Source organism: Camelus bactrianus, chromosome 32 (assembly GCF_048773025.1).
Source record: "Camelus bactrianus isolate YW-2024 breed Bactrian camel chromosome 32, ASM4877302v1, whole genome shotgun sequence".
NCBI classification, from domain to species: Eukaryota; Metazoa; Chordata; class Mammalia; order Artiodactyla; family Camelidae; genus Camelus; species Camelus bactrianus.
This window is the reverse complement of record NC_133570.1, coordinates 1885383-1903251: the sequence shown is the minus strand read 5'-3', so window position 1 is coordinate 1903251 and position 17869 is coordinate 1885383. Positions and strand designations below refer to the sequence as shown.

General features: G+C 54.1%; 1 long non-coding RNA gene across 9 annotated transcripts; it reads right to left on the bottom strand.

Annotated features, from left to right (window-relative positions):
• Window positions 1-5040: 5040 nt before the first annotated feature.
• On the bottom strand, window positions 5041-17113 carry LOC123614920 (uncharacterized). Of its 9 annotated transcripts, none has more exons than XR_006722423.2 (5): window positions 12769-17106; window positions 12584-12677; window positions 11586-12172; window positions 10321-10614; window positions 5041-5822 (listed from the first exon to the last, which is right to left on the bottom strand). It is a non-coding gene; the product is annotated as an uncharacterized LOC123614920 (long non-coding RNA). The 9 variants fall into 9 exon arrangements; XR_012503609.1 differs by having other exon boundaries at window positions 13222-17106; XR_012503610.1 differs by having other exon boundaries at window positions 12584-12657; window positions 13222-17106.
• Between the last annotated feature and the right edge of the window lie 756 nt (window positions 17114-17869).

Genomic DNA, 17869 nt, shown 5'->3' with positions numbered 1-17869 from the left:
GTGGGGCAGTAGGAAGATTGTGCAGCCACAGTGGGAAACAGTGCGGAGGGTCCTAAAAGGAGTAAACAGAATCGCCATAGGATCCAGCCATCCTGCTTCTGAATATACACCGAAAAGAGCTGAAAACGGGTCTCGAGGAGACACGGGCACGCCCGTGTTCACAGCAGCGTTACTTACAATAACCAAGAGGTGGAAGCCAGCAAAGTGTCCATGGGCGGAACAGCAGATGAAGGAGACGTGGCAGTGACACACAAGGGAGGGGTCGCCAGCCTCAGCAGGGGAGGGGCTCTGACACAGGCTGCAGCTTGGATGAGCCCTGAGGGCGTGATGCTGAGGGACAGGAACCCGACCCGGAAGCCGGAAGGGCCGGCACTGCCCTCCGAGGGGTCTGAAGCTCCGAGGGCTGATGGTCCTCTGAGCTGTCTCGTCCACCATCCCTCCCCCAGAGCCTCATGCAGCGCCGTGGAGCCCAGGAGATGCTCCACAACGAAACAAGAAATGCAAGAGCAACGGCTGGGTCTGACTGTGGTTCTGAGGCAGACGGAAGGTTATTGGTTATTCCTTGGGGCGTCGGAAGTTATTTAATGAACAGACGCTCTCGGTTCTGCCAAGGTCTGGAGATGTGGCCCAACCCTTCATTTCTGGTTCTCATGAACCGCTGGCCTGTTATGTGCTCCTGGGCCAACCTTCCCACGTCAAGGCGGTTTGGTGGCGCCAGGCCCTGGCTGCCCGTCTGGGCAGAGCGCGTGTCCCCTCCGTTTGCAACAGTCCTCACCTGTAGCACCCACTGGCCACCCCAGCCATGCCACGACCCTTGAAGCCAGCCGGCTGGACCTGGGAGCATGTGAGTTGGCCGCCCTCGATCTACAAGTTGGGGTGGGCGTCCTGTGGAATTGACAGCGGCGCTCCAGAGAACACGACCTCGTCCCAGTGGAGCCCCAGCTTCACGCGGGGGCACGGCTCGGCCTCTCTGCGGGAGAACGATTTTTCACCCACCAGCACCCACCGCGGGGCGACTCCACCAGCCAGCCTGGAACCACGCTCACACCAAGGCGGTGAGTGAACAATGGAACCTGAGTCTGCGATCCAGCCGCTGGTCTAGGAAATGACTCGGTGTCTGGAGCTGGAACCGCCGCCCCCTTGTGCTGGTCTCCGCAGGCTCTGTCCTGCCTCGTGGGGTGCTGTGAGAGCCAGAAGGAAATGCTCGAGAACGCAGCGATTCTAAGGCGGAAGTAGGTTCTGGGGAAAAGGCCGAAGTCAGCAAAATCACACGCGTTAACGGCACAACACACGGCGTTCAGCTGTAGCAGCTGAGAACAGGCGAAGGGATCAGGGAGGAGGGCACGCGATGCTGCCAGCGCGGCAGACCCGTGTCATCGGGCCCTTAAAGGCCTGGATTTGTCAGTGACTCACAAGGTAATTGACGACTCCTGGAAGAATCTCCGACGGTCAGATTGACTAAACATCTACGGTTTGCTCTAATGGGTCCAGAACTTTGGCAGCCCCAACATTGGACTAAATTTGGATCCTCATTCCTCCCCACCCCGCCCCTCAAGCGCACCCCATAAAGCAATCCAAAAGCTTTTTGCGCCCAGCGTGGGCCCTGCCCTGCCTGAAGGCACCGGGTCCAGGAAGGTCCAAAGGATAAGGGTCGCATGCACACCGTGCGCTGACAGCCGCCTCTTCCTGGCGTGGTGCTCAGACCAGCCTGGACAGAGAGTCTCCCCCCCGTTAAGCGGAGGAAATGACGCCTCACCAGGCTCTTGTGAGGATCAAATGAACCGACAAGCAGGGAAGAGCCTGGCAGTGACTGGCCCAGCTCACGCTAGTGGACTGCTTACGGGGTGGGGAGAGGGCGTGGGGTCTAGTCTCAAAAGGCAGCAGGTCAAGTGCCACCTCCGACCTTCCCAAGCTGGCTGACTTTGTCTCCCAGTTGAAGAAATGGGTGTAAAGGTAGCACCTGCCCCCATGGGTGGTAGGAATTCAGCGAGGCTGCTGGGCTAACGATCATTTCCTCCCAAGACACAGGAGTCTGGAGGGTCCCAGGAATGACCTCTGAGTGCAGTAAGAGAAGGGAAGGATAAATGAGAAGAATTCCTAGTTCCTGGGCACCTGCTACGCCCCCGGTGGCCGTCAAGCACTGACGGGGCCCCATCGGGTGCAGTCCCCATCATGGTCCTCTGAAACGCCGGTGATCTTACACCTTGGGAGGCCAAGTGACCTGCATAAGACCTTCCAGCCAGTTAGCGCCAGACCCAGAATTCTAACTAGGTACGTGGACCCCAGGACAAGCTGTCACATGGTCTCCTGTGAAGGAGAGAAACCTCATGGGCCGGAACATCCAGGAAAGATTTTTGCAGGCGGAGGAACTGCTGTAAGCCCAGATTCTGTCGCTTTGGGTTACTAACTGTGCCCCGCTGCCCAGCGCAATCTCTCTCCCCAGCAGAAGACAAACTGATCGCTCATCCCAAACCGGTGTGTGTCTGGACGCTGCTGTTTGCAGCCGACAAGGGAGAAAAGTCAGTCTCTTAAGGAAACGTTTAATACGAGGACGGTTCCATCTCGAAGCGACGGCTGTCATTGCCAGCACGCTAGGAGTCTGCTCGTCCAACATGAACAGCTTTGCAAATTTTCTTCTGGGCACATGATTTGAGCCAAAGGAACTATCTGGAAGCACTCATCCTTCCCCACCTTCCCACCACCAATCTGCCCCTCTCCAATGCACACAGCCTTAAAAACACATCCCAAATCATTCTTGCCCCAGGATAGATCCCCATGGCCCTCATGCACCCCAGCATTGTTCCCATAGCAACAGTCTGAAGGCAGCAAACTTTTAATTATCCCGCACACTAACAGAGCTCTTTGAGCCGTCATCTCTGGTGCTTTTCTTTTAGTGCAAATATGATTGCTGGTTCCGTGGGCGGTCCTGATTTTTAAGAACTCCCGATGCTCAAAGGAAGACGACCGTCCTGCTTGCCTCTAAGTGCCTTAATGGAAAGTTTGCATCTTGCAAGTTTCAAAGTCCCCCAAAGAGAAGCTTTCATACTCCGGAGCAAAGTAACTGAATTCAAAACTTATATTAATAATGTAAAAGGCTCGTGTCGCACACAGAAGCTAGAAAACTATGGGGAAATCAGAGGGGACTTTGCTTTATCAAAGAGCAGCCGGAAGAAAGGCTGGTCTTGACTGGAGGGAGGGAGGGGCGGCGGGAGGCGGGTGACGTCTGCGCGGAGGAGGAGGGCAGCGCCTTTCGCTCACTAGGATGCGTATCTTGTGTAACTTTGGGACCGGGGTTCGCAGGTGCCGTCCTGGGAACTGCCTGGGGGCCTTATGAGAACACTCGTGGGTACGGGTTTCCAATCCCACTCTGCTGACGTCCCCTCTGGGGCAGAGCGTCCGTCTCAGTGTGTTTCCTCGGTGCCCAAGCACGACCCTGGGCTTGTACTGCGAGGGGAGAGGTAGCCTTTGCTTCTTATTCTTACAGCAGCACATTGCCCACCTCAACACCAGGCACTGGCTACAAGCATCCCCCAGAAGCCCATTTATCTGTTTTCCCCAGATCCTGAGTCTGGTTTTGGCGAATGTGGCAGAGTTTGATTTCACCGTGGATATTCCCCAAGTAAAAGGCCAGTTAACCGACTCTGATGAAAGTTGTGGAGTTATTAAGCGTAGCCCAGTAACTACGTCAACTTCCGTCTCACTCCCCCTTTTCCCAACCCAACCTCCAATTGCTTACGCTATGTACACTCCAAGAATTTTTTTTCTTAAATCTTTGCAGTTAGGAAACAAAAAACCTCAATTAGTGTGTTGTCTACATTATCAGATTAGCCCACTTGCAGAAATTCAGGTCAAGGGACGATTCTGTTTGATTTTTTTAAATAAAAAGGTATAATATTATATTAATAAGAAATCACTAAACTTAGTAGCAGATTTTTTGAAGATTCTATCTATCTATCTGTCTATCTATCTATCTGTCTATCTATCTATCTGTCTATCTATCTATCTACCTTCCTACCTACCTATCCATCCATCCATCCATCCAATCTATCTATCTATCTATCTATCTATCTATCTATCTATCTACCTGCCTACCTACCTTCCTACCTGTCTATCTATACTATTTCTGTGGGTACCAGATATGTAATCCAGGGAGAGGACAATCACTAAGCACCCCCCCCCCGTCTTTTCATCCTATGCACCTCTTGTGAAGGTAGGGCAGGCAATCTGCTGAAATCTTAACTTTTTATTAAAGTGTAACATACAGGGAAGTGTTGAAATCATGAAATGTGTTACTCGAGGAATTTTCTCAAAGTGAACACAGCTTTGTCACCAACACCACGCTCAGAAAGGAGAATTTTGCCAGCTTCCCAGAAGTTCCCCTGGGCTCCAGACCCCAGCTCCCCCTGGCTAACTGCATCCCCCACTGGTGACGAGCTTTGGGCGGGTGTTGTCAACATCACTCCTGAAGTGCTCCCACCCGTTCCGACTCTCCCAGTGGGAATACAAGAGCTTGTTTCCCCACACCTTCCCCAGCGCTGGCTACAGCCAAACTTTTCCATCTTTGCCCATCCCATAGATTAGAAATAGTATGTCAGCACCGTTGTGGTTTAGACTTTTAAAATTATTAATAATGCTAAGCCTTTTTCTTCCCCGTTGTGTTTATTGACTTTTTCTGAGACACTTCTTCTGCTGTCTTGTTACAATAGTAAAAAAACAAAAACAAACAAAAAAAGAAAAACAAAAACAGCTGGTCTACCCATTGGAATCTGGCTTAGTGAATTACTGGAACACACTGGCAAGAGGACAGTCTGTTACCTGAAAAGAATGAAGTCCAGCTCTATTGTGCCACAAAATTATCGCCCAGACGTAAATTAAATGAAGAAGGCAAGAAACCAAAGCAGGTTTCTGACTGATAGGACCCAGTCTTGGTTAAAAAAATTTTTTTAAGTATATGGATCACAGAATTCTGGACCAGTATTTCAGAAATTGTTGACAGTGATTACCTCTGTCAATGGAGACAGAAGACACGATGAGAGAAGATTTTAACCTTTTGTTTCTTCGTAAATAAACTTTTTATTTGGAACATTTTTGATTTACAGAAAATTTGTAAAGATGGTACACAGAGGCTATGAGCCTAAAATTGCTCTAAAAATTGAAGTGTCTTCATTTTGTGGAGAAAAAAAAAAGGGGGGGTGGGTAGTGCAGAGAGTTCCTGGATGTCCCTCACCCAGTTCCACTCCCCCCAGTGCTGTCCTGTCTCCTCACCCAAAGCTCCAGGACAGTACGATCATCGGCGCTCCGCGGTCTCCCTGGATCTCGCCTGTGTTCCCACTGACGTCCCTCTGGTCCCAGCATCCATCGGCCCCGCCCCACACTGCCTGCAGCCCTCGGGTCCCCTCGCACGCTTCTTGTCCAGCCCTTCCTCCTTTCCCGGGGCCTCTGCTGACAGTGGGAGGCGTGCTGGTCAGGTGTGTTAGAGGCGCCCCCCGTCTGCGTTGCCGGATGGTTTTTCTCACGGTGAGACTGGGTGCGGGGGAGTTTGCCGCAGAGGTGGCGCGCCCTCCCCTTCACATCACCTCAGGGACCCCGGACACCCACCCGCGTGGTGCCCTGGGGGCGGCAGCCGTGACTCCCGCGGCGCCTCCCCGTCAAGGCACTGCCTGTCCCTTCCACCCTCTCCTCCGAAGTGAGCCTCCAAGCGCAGCCCCTCTCCCAGGGGCGGGCCGGGAGGGGGACGGTCTGCCACATCGTATGTGCCATTTCTCTTTTATGTTGGAGCCCTTCTGAGGCATTGGCTCCTTCAATCTGTGCACATATTCCTCCTATAATTAAAAAAAAAAATCTATATATAGTCCCCCAAATGTGAACTGCTGGACAAAAATCAGGGCTAGGGCTCCTTGATATTTGATCAAAAGCACGCATTTCTGTTCTCCAGAGAAGAAAGTACACGCAGGCCACTGCCCGACGCCGGCAGGAGAGCTCCCGGGGATGCCACCAGTGAGTCGCGATGAGCACGGAGGCATCCCAGGTGAAGGCTCTGGACCGAGACCCCAGCCCCAAGCTGCAGAAGGCCGCCCGCCAGTGCCCGGGGCCCTGAGCGCGGGGCCGCGCGCTGCCCGGGCCAGGGGACCGGGGCAGCAGGGGCGCTGTCGGGAGCACTGACGAAACCCGAGACTCATTAGTTGCCCCCTCTGTGACCTTGGAAAAGCCTCTTAACTTCCATTGCCACATCCGTGGGGATCAAGAGAGCCTTCCGAGTCCTGCCTGCCTGCGTGGAAAGTATCTTTTGATGATTGATTAGCTAATGCTTGGAAACAGCCCGGGCGCTGGAAGCCAGCTCCCCAGAAAGTGCTAAGCAGTGTTATTAAAGGATCAAACAGGCGGGCTTTTGTGCGCGATGCCAAGATGATTTTGTTAAATTATGAAACTTGCTTTGATAAACTGCCTGGAGGTGCCAGCTGTGACATGCTTAATGTTTTTTCCCCCCTACTTCCCCGAGCTTATCGAATTATTTGTACACAATTTATTTTACTTTCATAGGGCATTAAATTGCTCTGAGACCTTGAAATATTTTTCTAGCCCATTCAAGAGATCTAGGTGCTGTCAGGAGAGTTTCTGATGAACTTTTGTCTTTAGGAGATGAAAGAGGGGGAGGATTCTGGAAATTGGGGGGGACCCACGGCACGGAAAAGTGGCTTTCAACTCTGTTTTAACCTGGGCCCTTTACATTTGCAGCTGTCACTCAAATGTCTTCATAGACTAGGCTGGAAGGAACCAGAGCGCGTTTAGCCATCTCTGTATCTTGGCCAGGAACATTTACTGGAAATTTTCTTACAGGAAATTTGAAATATATATATATATATAAAGAAAAATGTAATGAATCCCTGTGTACGTATTGGACAGCGTCAGTGAGCGTCAGTTCAGGGCCAATCTGGTACTATCTTTACCCTCGCTCACTCCATCTACCCTGTGGGTTATTTTGAAGCCAAGTCCAGACAGCACAGCATTTCATTTGAAAATAAGAAACATAATTTTTAGCAGGACAACAGAGTTGCAGCCACTTCTCCCCAGGACGTAACCAACCGTGGCATTAAAAAAACCTGCTCGGGGAGTTGAACCCTTGCCATTGTTCTAGTGGAGATGACGGTGGCTGGAACAACCCAGGCGTGGAAAGGGGACCACAGTCCTGGACGCTCAGCTGAAAGGGAGGGATGTCCCGACAGGCGGACCAATCCCTGGGCACCCCCACCACACCCCCACAGCGAAGCCCCGGTCCTAGGACAGCAAGCAGAATCGCTCTTCTCAGCTCATACGTGACATCACAGAGCCAGCCCTCCCTGCTCAGCTGGGCTGGTCCATGACCCCTCTTCCTTCAACATCCACCTGCAAAGCAGCGCCCTCCCTCTGCCTTTCCTTGGCCGCGGCTTTCAGAAGCTGATAGCAGCACCTTGCCCCAAGCATCACAGCTCTCACACGTTCCTGCGCACCAGAATCTCCTGGGCAGCTGCTTACAAACCTCACCTGCTCTCACACGTCACCGATGGATGTGTACCTGAAGGGGGCAACCTACAGGGAGGACAGCTAGTATCTGATTTTGAAACGCACATACTATTTGACCCTGAAATAGGACTCGGACTTAGGAAGGCTTGCCCACGTGACATCCACGTGGCATATGTATCATAGCCAAAGACTGGAGGCAGCCTACGTGGCCAGCCACGTGACAACATAAGGGAGGGCCCGTCCACACAGTGCAATACGGTGCAGGCATTTCAAGGGGTAAGGACTGATCTCCAGGATGTATGGTTAAGTGAATGAAGTAAAACACAGAACTGCATGAGCGGAGTGCTACCGTCTGAGGAGGGAAAGCAGAAGGTGTGTGCATGTATTCAAGTAGAGACACAGATGTACAGACGTGGGCACTTATATAACTACTCTCACAAAGGAGACAGAGCACATTTATACACATAGATTAGACACACACGTCACCATGTCCAACGGTTCTGCTCCCTGCAGGACAGGCCAAAATTCGGGAGATGAGGTGTTAGGGCAAGAGATGGTGACTGTATTCAGAAAGCCAGCAGACCGAGAAGATGGGGGACTCATGTCCTGAAGAGCCATCTTCCCCAAGTCAGAATCCAGGCTCTTTTTATACTGAAAAGGGGAGGGGGTGTGGTTGGTTGGTGCCACCTTCTTGGTGGCAGAATCCTTTGTCCTTGCAGCTGTCCACGTAGGTCAGGTCGTGGTGTCCCTGTAAACCTGCAGCAAAACACATGTTATTCTCTGTTCTGCAACTTTTTATCTCTCGATGAATGGGAAAGTGTTTCGTCCTTAAAGGTCAGAGCCTTGAGAAGGGGCTGTCCTGTGTGTTTCAGGCTCTGGGCAACATTCTTTTACAGAAGGCGCAGAACCAGCCTGCCTCAGCCCAGGAGACAGAGCCCAGGGTCAGAGCCAAAGGAACAGATCTACTGCGGAGTCAGATTTTTCCTTCCCCGTTACATTTCAGCAGTTCCACATTATACGGGCAACCCACCAACTGTACCACACTTGTCTCCTTTCCTCCCTCTGCAGAGCGCTTTTATTAGTCACCAGATCTCTAATATGAAACATGTGCTTAAGGGAAAATAGTCCTGTGACTCTTTGTTTCTGCCTCCCGGTGTCTGATGTCTGCAGCTACAGACTGACAGAGATTAATGGGCAGTTAACCACGTGTGTTTTCTCTCGGCTTCAGGCCCTGCAAGTTTTCCGTTTCCAAGCAGTTGTGAACTTTTGGAGATGAGAGATACCCGGTGGATCCCGGCAGTGCCGAGCCAGGGGAAGCTGAAGGGGGAGGAAAATGGAGAGCTGTAATTATTGATACGAGGACTGAGATTTATTCAGCCATTACTGGGAGTCACACCCTACCCCAGGATCTTTGCACTTGCGATCTTATTCCATCCTATCAACAGTTCCATGGAAAGTGGACCACAAGCAGTCAGCTCTCTTTAGGGGATGAGGCCGACCAAGGGAGCTGAAATTAACCTGAGCGGGGACCATTTTTCTATTGGGTGCACAAAGTCTTGGATTTTTCCAAAATTTCAAAATGTGGGGATTTTTATAAAAATGAACTCTTAGTGATAGACGCAGCGTTGGAAAGAGGAACAGAAGATCCACTGTGGATTTGTTCCATCCCAGGCGCTGGCTGGACACAGCCGCGTTGTGCTGTCTGAGCTGACTTGTGTGATGCTCTGTGGGAGGCCTTATTATTATGTCCACTTTACACACGTGGAAAACGCATTATGAAGAGTCTAAAGGATGCAAATGTTTCTAGAGAGTAAATGTCGTAGAAACAGGCGCTCTGTGGGTCAAGCTGATTCTGTTTCTGAGTTTGAAGAGGCCAGGAAGTTTCACCACTCAGTTCAGTGGACACACACTTACCAGGGCCTGGGTTTAGGGAGCCAAACCCTGCAAGGCCTGAGGTGCCCTCAGCGGTGTTTAGTACAACTAGACTGGTCCTTAAGTTCTCCGCCACCTACTGCACGGGAAGGGGGACTGGCCTGCCTATCCAGAACTCCCGGACATATCATAAAATGACTATTGTTGTTTTAAGCTGCTAAATGTTGGGGCAATTCTGTAATAAAGAAGAACACATCTAACTCTATATGAGATCTGTTCCTTTAGCTCCAACGCCGGGCTCGGTCTCCTGGACTGAGGCAGGCTGGTTCTACACCTTTTGTAAAAGAATGTTGCCCAGAGCCTGAAACACACAGGACAGCCCCTTCTCGAGGCTCTGACCTTCAAGGGTAGGACACTTCTTCAGTCATGGAGAGATAAAAAGCTGCAGGACAGAGAGTCACATGTGTCTTGTTGGAGGTTTGCAGGAACATCGTGACCTGACCTACGGGGACAGATGCAAGAACAAAGGATTCCGACACCAAGGACCTGCAACAACCAGCCACACCCCCTCCCTTTTTTAGTATAAAAGGAGCCTGAATTCTGACTTAGGGAAGATGGTTCTTTGGGACACTAGTCCCCCATCTTCTCGGTCTGCTGGCTTTCTGAATAAAGTCTCATTCCTTGCCCCAAAACCTCATCTCCCGATGTGTTGGCCTGTCGTGTGACAAGCAGAATGAGTCTGGACTTGGTGACAGTTCATCACACAGCAGCAGGTGAGCAGGACGGCAGGTACGGGGAGGAGGGCAGAAGGCTGGGCAGAGGCAGAGGCTGAGTGGCTGCACGGTCACTGGGAGCCCTCCCTACCCCTCGGGGGCCCTGAGGCTGGGATGGCCCTGCAGAGTTGTCCCAACTGGGGCACAGGACACGTCTTCATGCCCTGGCACTTACCAGTGACCAGCTGCCCGCAGGCCCCGTGGAGCAGCATGACCTCGGGTTGGGGGCTCTCTGTAGCCTGGAGATTGTAGAACCGTCACTGAGAGCGGAACAATCAGGAGCTGCTCATCACCCGTGTGAGGAAGAAGGGCTCTAGTCCAGAAAGGATGAGTCTGGTGGCCCAGTGGTCCACTCGGGCCCCAGGCTCTCAGGACGACTCTGATGCCTTTTTTGCAGTAGCTGTCAGATCCGTGCAGACCCATGGTGAGGAGACGGAGGGCCCTCGCTGCGGAAACAGCCTGGCAGGTCCTCAAAGGTTAAACAGAGTGGCCCCACGTGACCCAGCAGTTCCCCTCCTAGATGTGCCCCACAGACAGGAAACCACACGTCCGCCCAGAAATGGGTACTCGAGCAGCAAGGCAGCCCCATTCCCACTGGCTCAAAGGTAGAAACAGCCCCAAATGTCCCTCCACCGACGATCTATGCACAAGGCATGCAACGGAGCACGGCTCAGCCCTAAAGAGGGGTGGAGCACGCGCCCGCCACACCGTGGATGAGCTTGGAGAACCTGGACAAAGGTTTAAGGATGGGCAAATCCATGGAGACAGAGATCAGTTAGCGGTTGCCGGGGCCAGCATTGGGGAGGGACCGTTGAGGGGTGGGACCTTCCCTTCTGGGGTGATGGCAATGGTCTAACATGAGACATGGTGGTGATGGCCGGACAGTTCTGAGAATAGAGTGAAAATCACCAAATTTTCCACCTTTAAAGCTGTGATGGTTTATGGATTCTCTCTCTATGTGTATATATTTACTTTGTATTTATATATTTTACATTTATATTTTATATATTTATGTATTTCATATTTACATATTTATCTATCATATATGTTCATAGATTTAGAGAACATACACTATATATATATATATATATATATATATATATATATATATATATATATAAATGAAAGGCTTAAAGGCAGAATGCAGGGGCTGAAAGCTCGACTCTGCCACTCACTGACTGTATGACTGCAAGTACGTTTCGTGACCTCTCTGGGCCTCTGTTTCTTCGTCTGCAAAGTGGGGGCAGTGGCCGGGCCCCCACATGGAGCACAGAAGTCAAGTGGTCGGTAAATGTGGGCGATGCTCAGCTCAGTGATGCGTGTGCAGCCCGTGACCCAGAAGTGTCCGCTCTTCCCTCTCCGCATCCCATCCCTGCCATCCCCACCCAGACCCCGTCTTCTGGACCTGGGCCCCTGCACACAGCTCATCTCCTGCTTCACCTGGAGGGGGCTGCTCTCCGGGGCCGGGGCCGGCGCTGCCCTGACAGACAGAGGATGCAGAGCTGCAGAGAAGAGCACAGGCTTTGGGATCAGGGCTTCTTCCGGGTCCCGGCTCTGCCACCTTCCAGCTGTACCACCCTGGTCAAGGCAGCTTCTTTCCTGAGTCTGCTTTTGCCCAGGTGTAGATGGGAATCATAAAAATGAAAACCATAGAGGGTTACTGATAAGGTAATGAACATGTATAAAGCAAGTCGTGAGAACAGACAAGCGGGACTGGGGTGAACACTGAAACACATTCTCAGTGATGGCTATTGCTAACTCTCTCCTCCCCTTTTCCTCTTCCTGGACCACATGCATCCACAGTCAGACTTCAGCAAGCCATTTAGAAGGACTTCTCAGTGCCAGCGATGACCCTTTCAATTTCACCCTCATTACCACACCGTTTGAGAAATGAGGAAACTGAGGCCCAGAGAGGTTCAGCCACCGCCTCAGGGTCACACAGCTAGCAGGGGCCACACCAGGTCTGCCGGCTGGAAGCCACTGCAGTTTCCGCTGTTCCAGTGTTGTCCAAGTGCCGGTATGTCCCTCTGTTGGCACACAGAGATCTTAGCTGGAATGCAGGTAGATATTATTACATACAGACTCCTGCCTTTACAACATTAACAGGAAAAACATTTGCACTTAACTCCACGTGGCTATTTCACAGATATTCTTGTTTAGAGTGAAGCCAAGATAGAAAGTTAAGCTGAAAGTTTTTAAGGATTCATATTAAGTAAATCATATTGAGAATTTTAACGGCATTTTTGTCCCTTTGCCCATAAACTGGAATCACCATATGGGTCTGCAGTTTCCGCCTGGAAAGGTTTCCTGCACACAGCGCACGGCTTTCGGTGCTAAGACGTCTAACAATTGGGCAAATGACCAGAAGGAAATACACCGGTGGGGGTGGGGGAGGAGCAGATTGGCATTTCCGTCCCAACCTGGAACCAGTGACTCACTTCGGTGCATCATCTGAGATTTTAAAAACTCAAACGCAGAAAGGGTTTGAAAAGATCCTGCCTCTGTGTTTCGTCTGGAAGAGGAGGAAGCAGCCTGGAATCAGAAATCATGGCTTTCGGTTTCCCAGGTCCTGCCCACTCTGTCCAGCTCACTCCTCCCGTCCTCTCTCCCACCCTGTCCTCACCTGCTCATCCTTCTCCCGGCCGCGCAGCCAGCGAACAGGAGGACGAGGCAATCCGGGAACCAGGAAAGGTGTGGAGGGATCTGTGTCCCCAGGACGCCCCGCCAGCCCAACCTGTCATCCCTGGTTTCTTGATAGCCAATTAGAGGGTAATCTAAAATCTGCTTTTTGGGGCAGCTGGTAGGTGAGTTTCTCCAAGAAGATTTCTGAGTTCCTGTAACAACTCTGTTGAATTCTAACATCCTGCTCTCTAAATGACCTTTAAATGCTGTCTTAACCATACCAGCGATTAATGATGATAATAATAAATAATAATAATAAATAATAGCTAATAAGTATCCAACTCTGTGCCAGGCATAAAGCGAGCATGTTGCCAGCATTCCCTCCTTAATTTGCACCCCAGTCTTAGAAGGCAGAGGATGAAGGCCCCCCCCTTTAGGGCTCGGAGAAAGTCACCTGGTCGGGGGCAGAGTCAGGGCTGGAACGCACCACCGGGAAGGCAGACTCCTGCCGGCAGGCGGGGCACCGTCCTGGAGCTGAGGGCGCGGCCCAGGTCCCAGGGCCTCACACGGCCCCCAGGGAGCATGTGGGCGGGGCGCAGGGAGCACTGGGTGAGCAGTGAAGGGACATCTGGCTCTGGCACGCCTCCTGATGCAGACCTTCCTGGAGACAAGCCAGGAGCTGTGGCAGGAGGGTGATCGCCAACGCATTTCGGGGCTGGCTCTGCTCTTCATGGGCCAGCGAGCTCAGCATGAGAAGTTATCAGTTCTAAGTCCACCCATGGGTGCAGCTGACCCTGAAGTCAGTCGGTCAGCAGCCCCCAGGACGGCCCCTCCCGGGCGCCCTGCTGCGGGCGGCCGCCTCCCACCCCCGCGAGCGGGGCGTCGGGGCTCACACGGCCATCCCGGCGTGAGCTGCTCACCCTTCCGCCCTGGCTGACCCGCTGGCGCCTTTCTTGTGAGCAGCAGGGGCGACGCCGTGACGAGAGAGAGGCTTGCGGGCTTCAAAGAGCAGGCGGGCCCGACGGACGGCCGGGGCTGCCCTGTTCAGCCGCGCGGGCTCCGCGCTCCCCGCCGGGCTGGTCCCCGGGCCGGGCAGAGCCTCTGGGCCCCGCGGGGAGGCAGCCCCGCAGCAGAGCCCCCGGGAGGCCCGGCCGCGCGGCCCTGGGGCCTCCGCTGGGCGCTGCTCTTTTCTCCCCCTGGAAACAGGCCCCGGATGCCGGGGGCGGGGGCGGGGCCTGTCCCAGGCTGGAGGTCAGCGGAGAGCAGAGCCTCGCATTGTCTGAAGTCCACCGCAGTCTATTAAGGCACGAAGCCCGGGCGAACGAGACCGCGCGGCCGCGCTTACTTTTATTTCTCTGATCGCAGAGGGTGTAACCACCGAAAGAAATGGGGCCCATCCAGAATGTCAGGATTTCTTCCGAAAAATCCAGGCAACTTTTGCAAGAAAATACGGTATCGACATTGGTTACTAAGAGCTACTTGCTCTTTCTAATGCAAAGGGTGAATTTTGCTTCGATGCCATCGACCCCCATTGTGTGCCGCGTCCCGGGCACGATGGTGTCAGCCCAGGATAACCTCGCGGTTTATTTAGAAGCCCTGGATCCCGGCGGGCGGAGGCGGTGGGCTGGTGGGGTGCCCCTGCTTCCTTCCTGAGGCCTGTCTGTCCTCTTGTCCGTTTGGCTGTGGGTGTTCCTGAGGTCCACTCCGGAAGCGAGCTCGGGCCAGGCCGAGGAGGAGGACGAGGAGGAGGGGGAGCTCCGGGAACCCACCCGGGCCAGGCCAGCCCTGGTGTCCACGACAACGGAGAATGTTCTAGAAAAGCAGGGGAGGACGCTCACCTCGGAGCAGAAGGCCCGGTGGGGAGCCGCCCTTAAACCTCTCGTTAGGGGCTCCTGCAGGGGCGGCCCCTCTGCCTCTCCCAGCTCCTAGGGTCTGTGTGCAGGTTTTTTTTTTTTTTTTTTTTAATCCTCAAGAAAACTGCTGTTTTCCAGGCAGCTTCAATTAAAGTGGGGAACCCTTACCTCTGGTAGTCACACTGCCGCCATTTCTAAGGCCCCATTTCTTGTTCGGCCGAAGTTTTCCCTTGTGGGATCCTTGATGAAGAACGTTTGTTTGGGGTTGTTCTCTGACAGCAAATGGGATCCTCCAAGACAGCTCGACTCTGCGAGACGGCCTCTCCGCCGCCCCTCGGCCCCCGGTGCCCAGGGCCGGCCCGAAATCCAGGACGCGCCACCGCGGGGGCTAAGGGAGCAGGTCAGGAGGAAGTTCTTGCTGACGGGAGACGCGGGAACGTCCCCTTTCTAGTGGGCTGCTTGGGTCTCGGTTTTGTCCCTGTGATTCCCCCCTAAAGATATTCACATGCTCATCCCAGAACCTGTGGACACGGGGAAGGAGACGGTGCTGGCGGGGCAGGTTGGGGATGGGGGTGTCCCCTGGATTAAGCCACACGGAGTAGGGGGCTCATGAGATGGGCGGGAAAGTTGGAGGAGGAAGCAGAGGTGACAACTGCTGGAGGTCAGAGTGATTCCAGGAAGGCATCAAAAGCCTAGCAATGCGGGCCGCGGCTTCTAGATCTGGGAAAGGCACGGCTCTCCCCGTGGCAGCCTTCCGGAGGTGTGCAGCCCTGCCAACACCCTGACACCTTGCAGTCCACCCTGCATGACTCGGGTCGGGCCTCTTCCAGAAGAGAATAAAGTTGTGTTGTTTTAAGCCTCCAGGTTTGTGTCCAGCTGGGACAGCAGAGTGATGCAGACAAAGCCCTGTTCCGCCCTAACCGTGACTCTGCTCAGCGACCGACAGCTCCCAGGGCCCTGTCCTCCCTCCACAAAGGTCCAGCTGGAAAGGAACGGGCAGATGCAGCCTCGGGACCCACAAGCCAGAACTCCTGTCCACCCCCAAAGCCACCCCAGACACAGGCTTGCCCCCCGGGAAATCACGATCAGGGGACAAGGCGGTCTCCAACAGGGCATCCAAGCCCGCCTCTGCCACGCTCGACTCCCCAGCAAACCCGCGTCTGGCTCACTTTTCAGCCCCTCCCGCCCCGCTCCAATGGGCGGTCTCCTGGATGCTGCCCTCCAGCAGAACTAATCAAGAAGATTACAGGGCGGGCCAGGGAGGGGAGTGCGGCTCGCAGGGAGAAACCAGAGGAAAACCCCTGGCCTCTTTTCCCCAAACCTTCCTTTGATTTTTTTTTCCCCTAAAGTTTCTTCATCACAGATTTCCGGATGCATCGTCCCTGGCGGCTCACACAACAAGTTTTGGCAAAAACTGAAGTCTTATTTCTCATTTGGCCGGAGGAAGTTTGAGCAATTCCCTCCCCCCACCCCCAGAGATGCACAAAGGAACCAGCTCCCCCGTCCAATTAAGGAGTAGAGGCTGGGATGAAAGGAATTCCAGCCTGTTGACAAACTGGATTTCTCATTTTCACATAAAAGTCACAAGATGGGACTTGCCATTCAGGCAGCTTGGGGTGGCCTGGGGTTGGGGTTTAGAAACATGGGGGGCAGGAGGCTCACAACGGAGGGGAGGCTGGGGTGGCACTGGCGGGGCCCGAGCTGCCCATCTTTGCCGGCTCTGCTACGTGCCCTGTGGGCTCCCGCCTCGCACACGCCGGCCCGCTCTGGGCTGCAGGCTGGCAGCTGCGATGGTTCCGAGCTCTTTGCAGACTCCAACATATTGTCACATGTCGGGGTGGGGGGGCCATAGCCCCACCCACGTGTGGGCTGAGAGCAGGTTCAAGGCGGCCTCTGCGTGGAACACAGCAGAGGGTATGAGGATGCGCTCAGAAATGGCGGGGAGACTGGCATCTGTGTTGCGATCACGCCCTCCCCATCAGGACCAGCCGCACGTGCCACCCTCCTGGACGAAGAAAACTAGCAGGTCTGCTTCCTTCTTGCAGCGCTCGCGCAGGCCCAGGCGAGAGCCTGGCGCACAGTAGGTGCCTAAGAGTGGTTCCTTTCTTTGACGCTGCCTGGCTGCTGGGGGCCGCTCCTTTGATGTGTGGTCCACACGGTTAGACTGTCAGAGCGCCATCCTCGCTCTGTTCCGCTTGCTGAAATCAGCCGGCACCTGAAACTGCCCCTTACACACGCACATACACTCGGACATTTACACATCTGTTCACTTGCACACGCACCCACACACTCACACGTTTGTTCACACAGATACACATGCACACGGCCAACACTTGCTTGCACATGTATACACACTCGGCGCGTGTGCGTGCACAGCACACGTACACACCCCGCGTACTCACACTGTAACACTCGTTTGCACGCATCCACACCCTCTCCCACATCCTCACTCACTCACGCTCGTTGACGCTCACGCATGGCCCGCACTCTCGCTCACACCCAGCTTCCCAGGACCAGCTGTCCGGCCTCTCCAGCTGCGCGCAGGCTCAGCCGGGGGCGGGGGGGTGGGAGGCGGCAGGCCGTCTCAGCTGGCAGCTGAGCATTCCTCCCGGCAGGAGGCCTGGCCCAGGGAAATTCCGTCTCCTCCTGGCCAGGTGACTCTGCCCTTGCCTCGCTGGTGGCCTGACCCCAGGCAGCAGATTCTGCCCACTGGCTGGGCCAGGGACGTCATTCCTTCCCGAGCCTTCACGGGGCCCTGGGACACCTGCAGATCTGACACCTGGCCTGGAAAGCTGGGTGCAGCTCCAGCTGGCTGGAGCCGCCTGGGGTTCCTCCCATGCCCTTCCCAGTCCCACGTGTCAAGTCCCAACTTAGGGCCCCAGTCTATTTGCAGCCGTGTCTCGTGGATGCTCTTTCACACTGCAAACGCACCCTTGTGGCAGCTTAGAAGCAGCTTCCTCTCCACACCCACTGCTGCCTTCCCCAGGGTCTTGATGGGTGCAGGTGAACAGGGCCTGCTCGGAACCCCCACTCCCACCCTGCACTAGTCAGCACGCCCAGGGCCACAGACGCTGGAGGATGAACTGAAGTGAACCCTGGAGCCTGGTGACAAGCCAGTCACCGAGGGCGGGGCCGGCATTCTGCAGCTGCTCCTGAGGCCAAATCTATTCCTAGGGTAGGAGAGGTCTCCAGGTTCCACGTGGCCGAAGCCTCTCCCGAACTTTACTGGAGGCCCCCCTGAGACCCTAG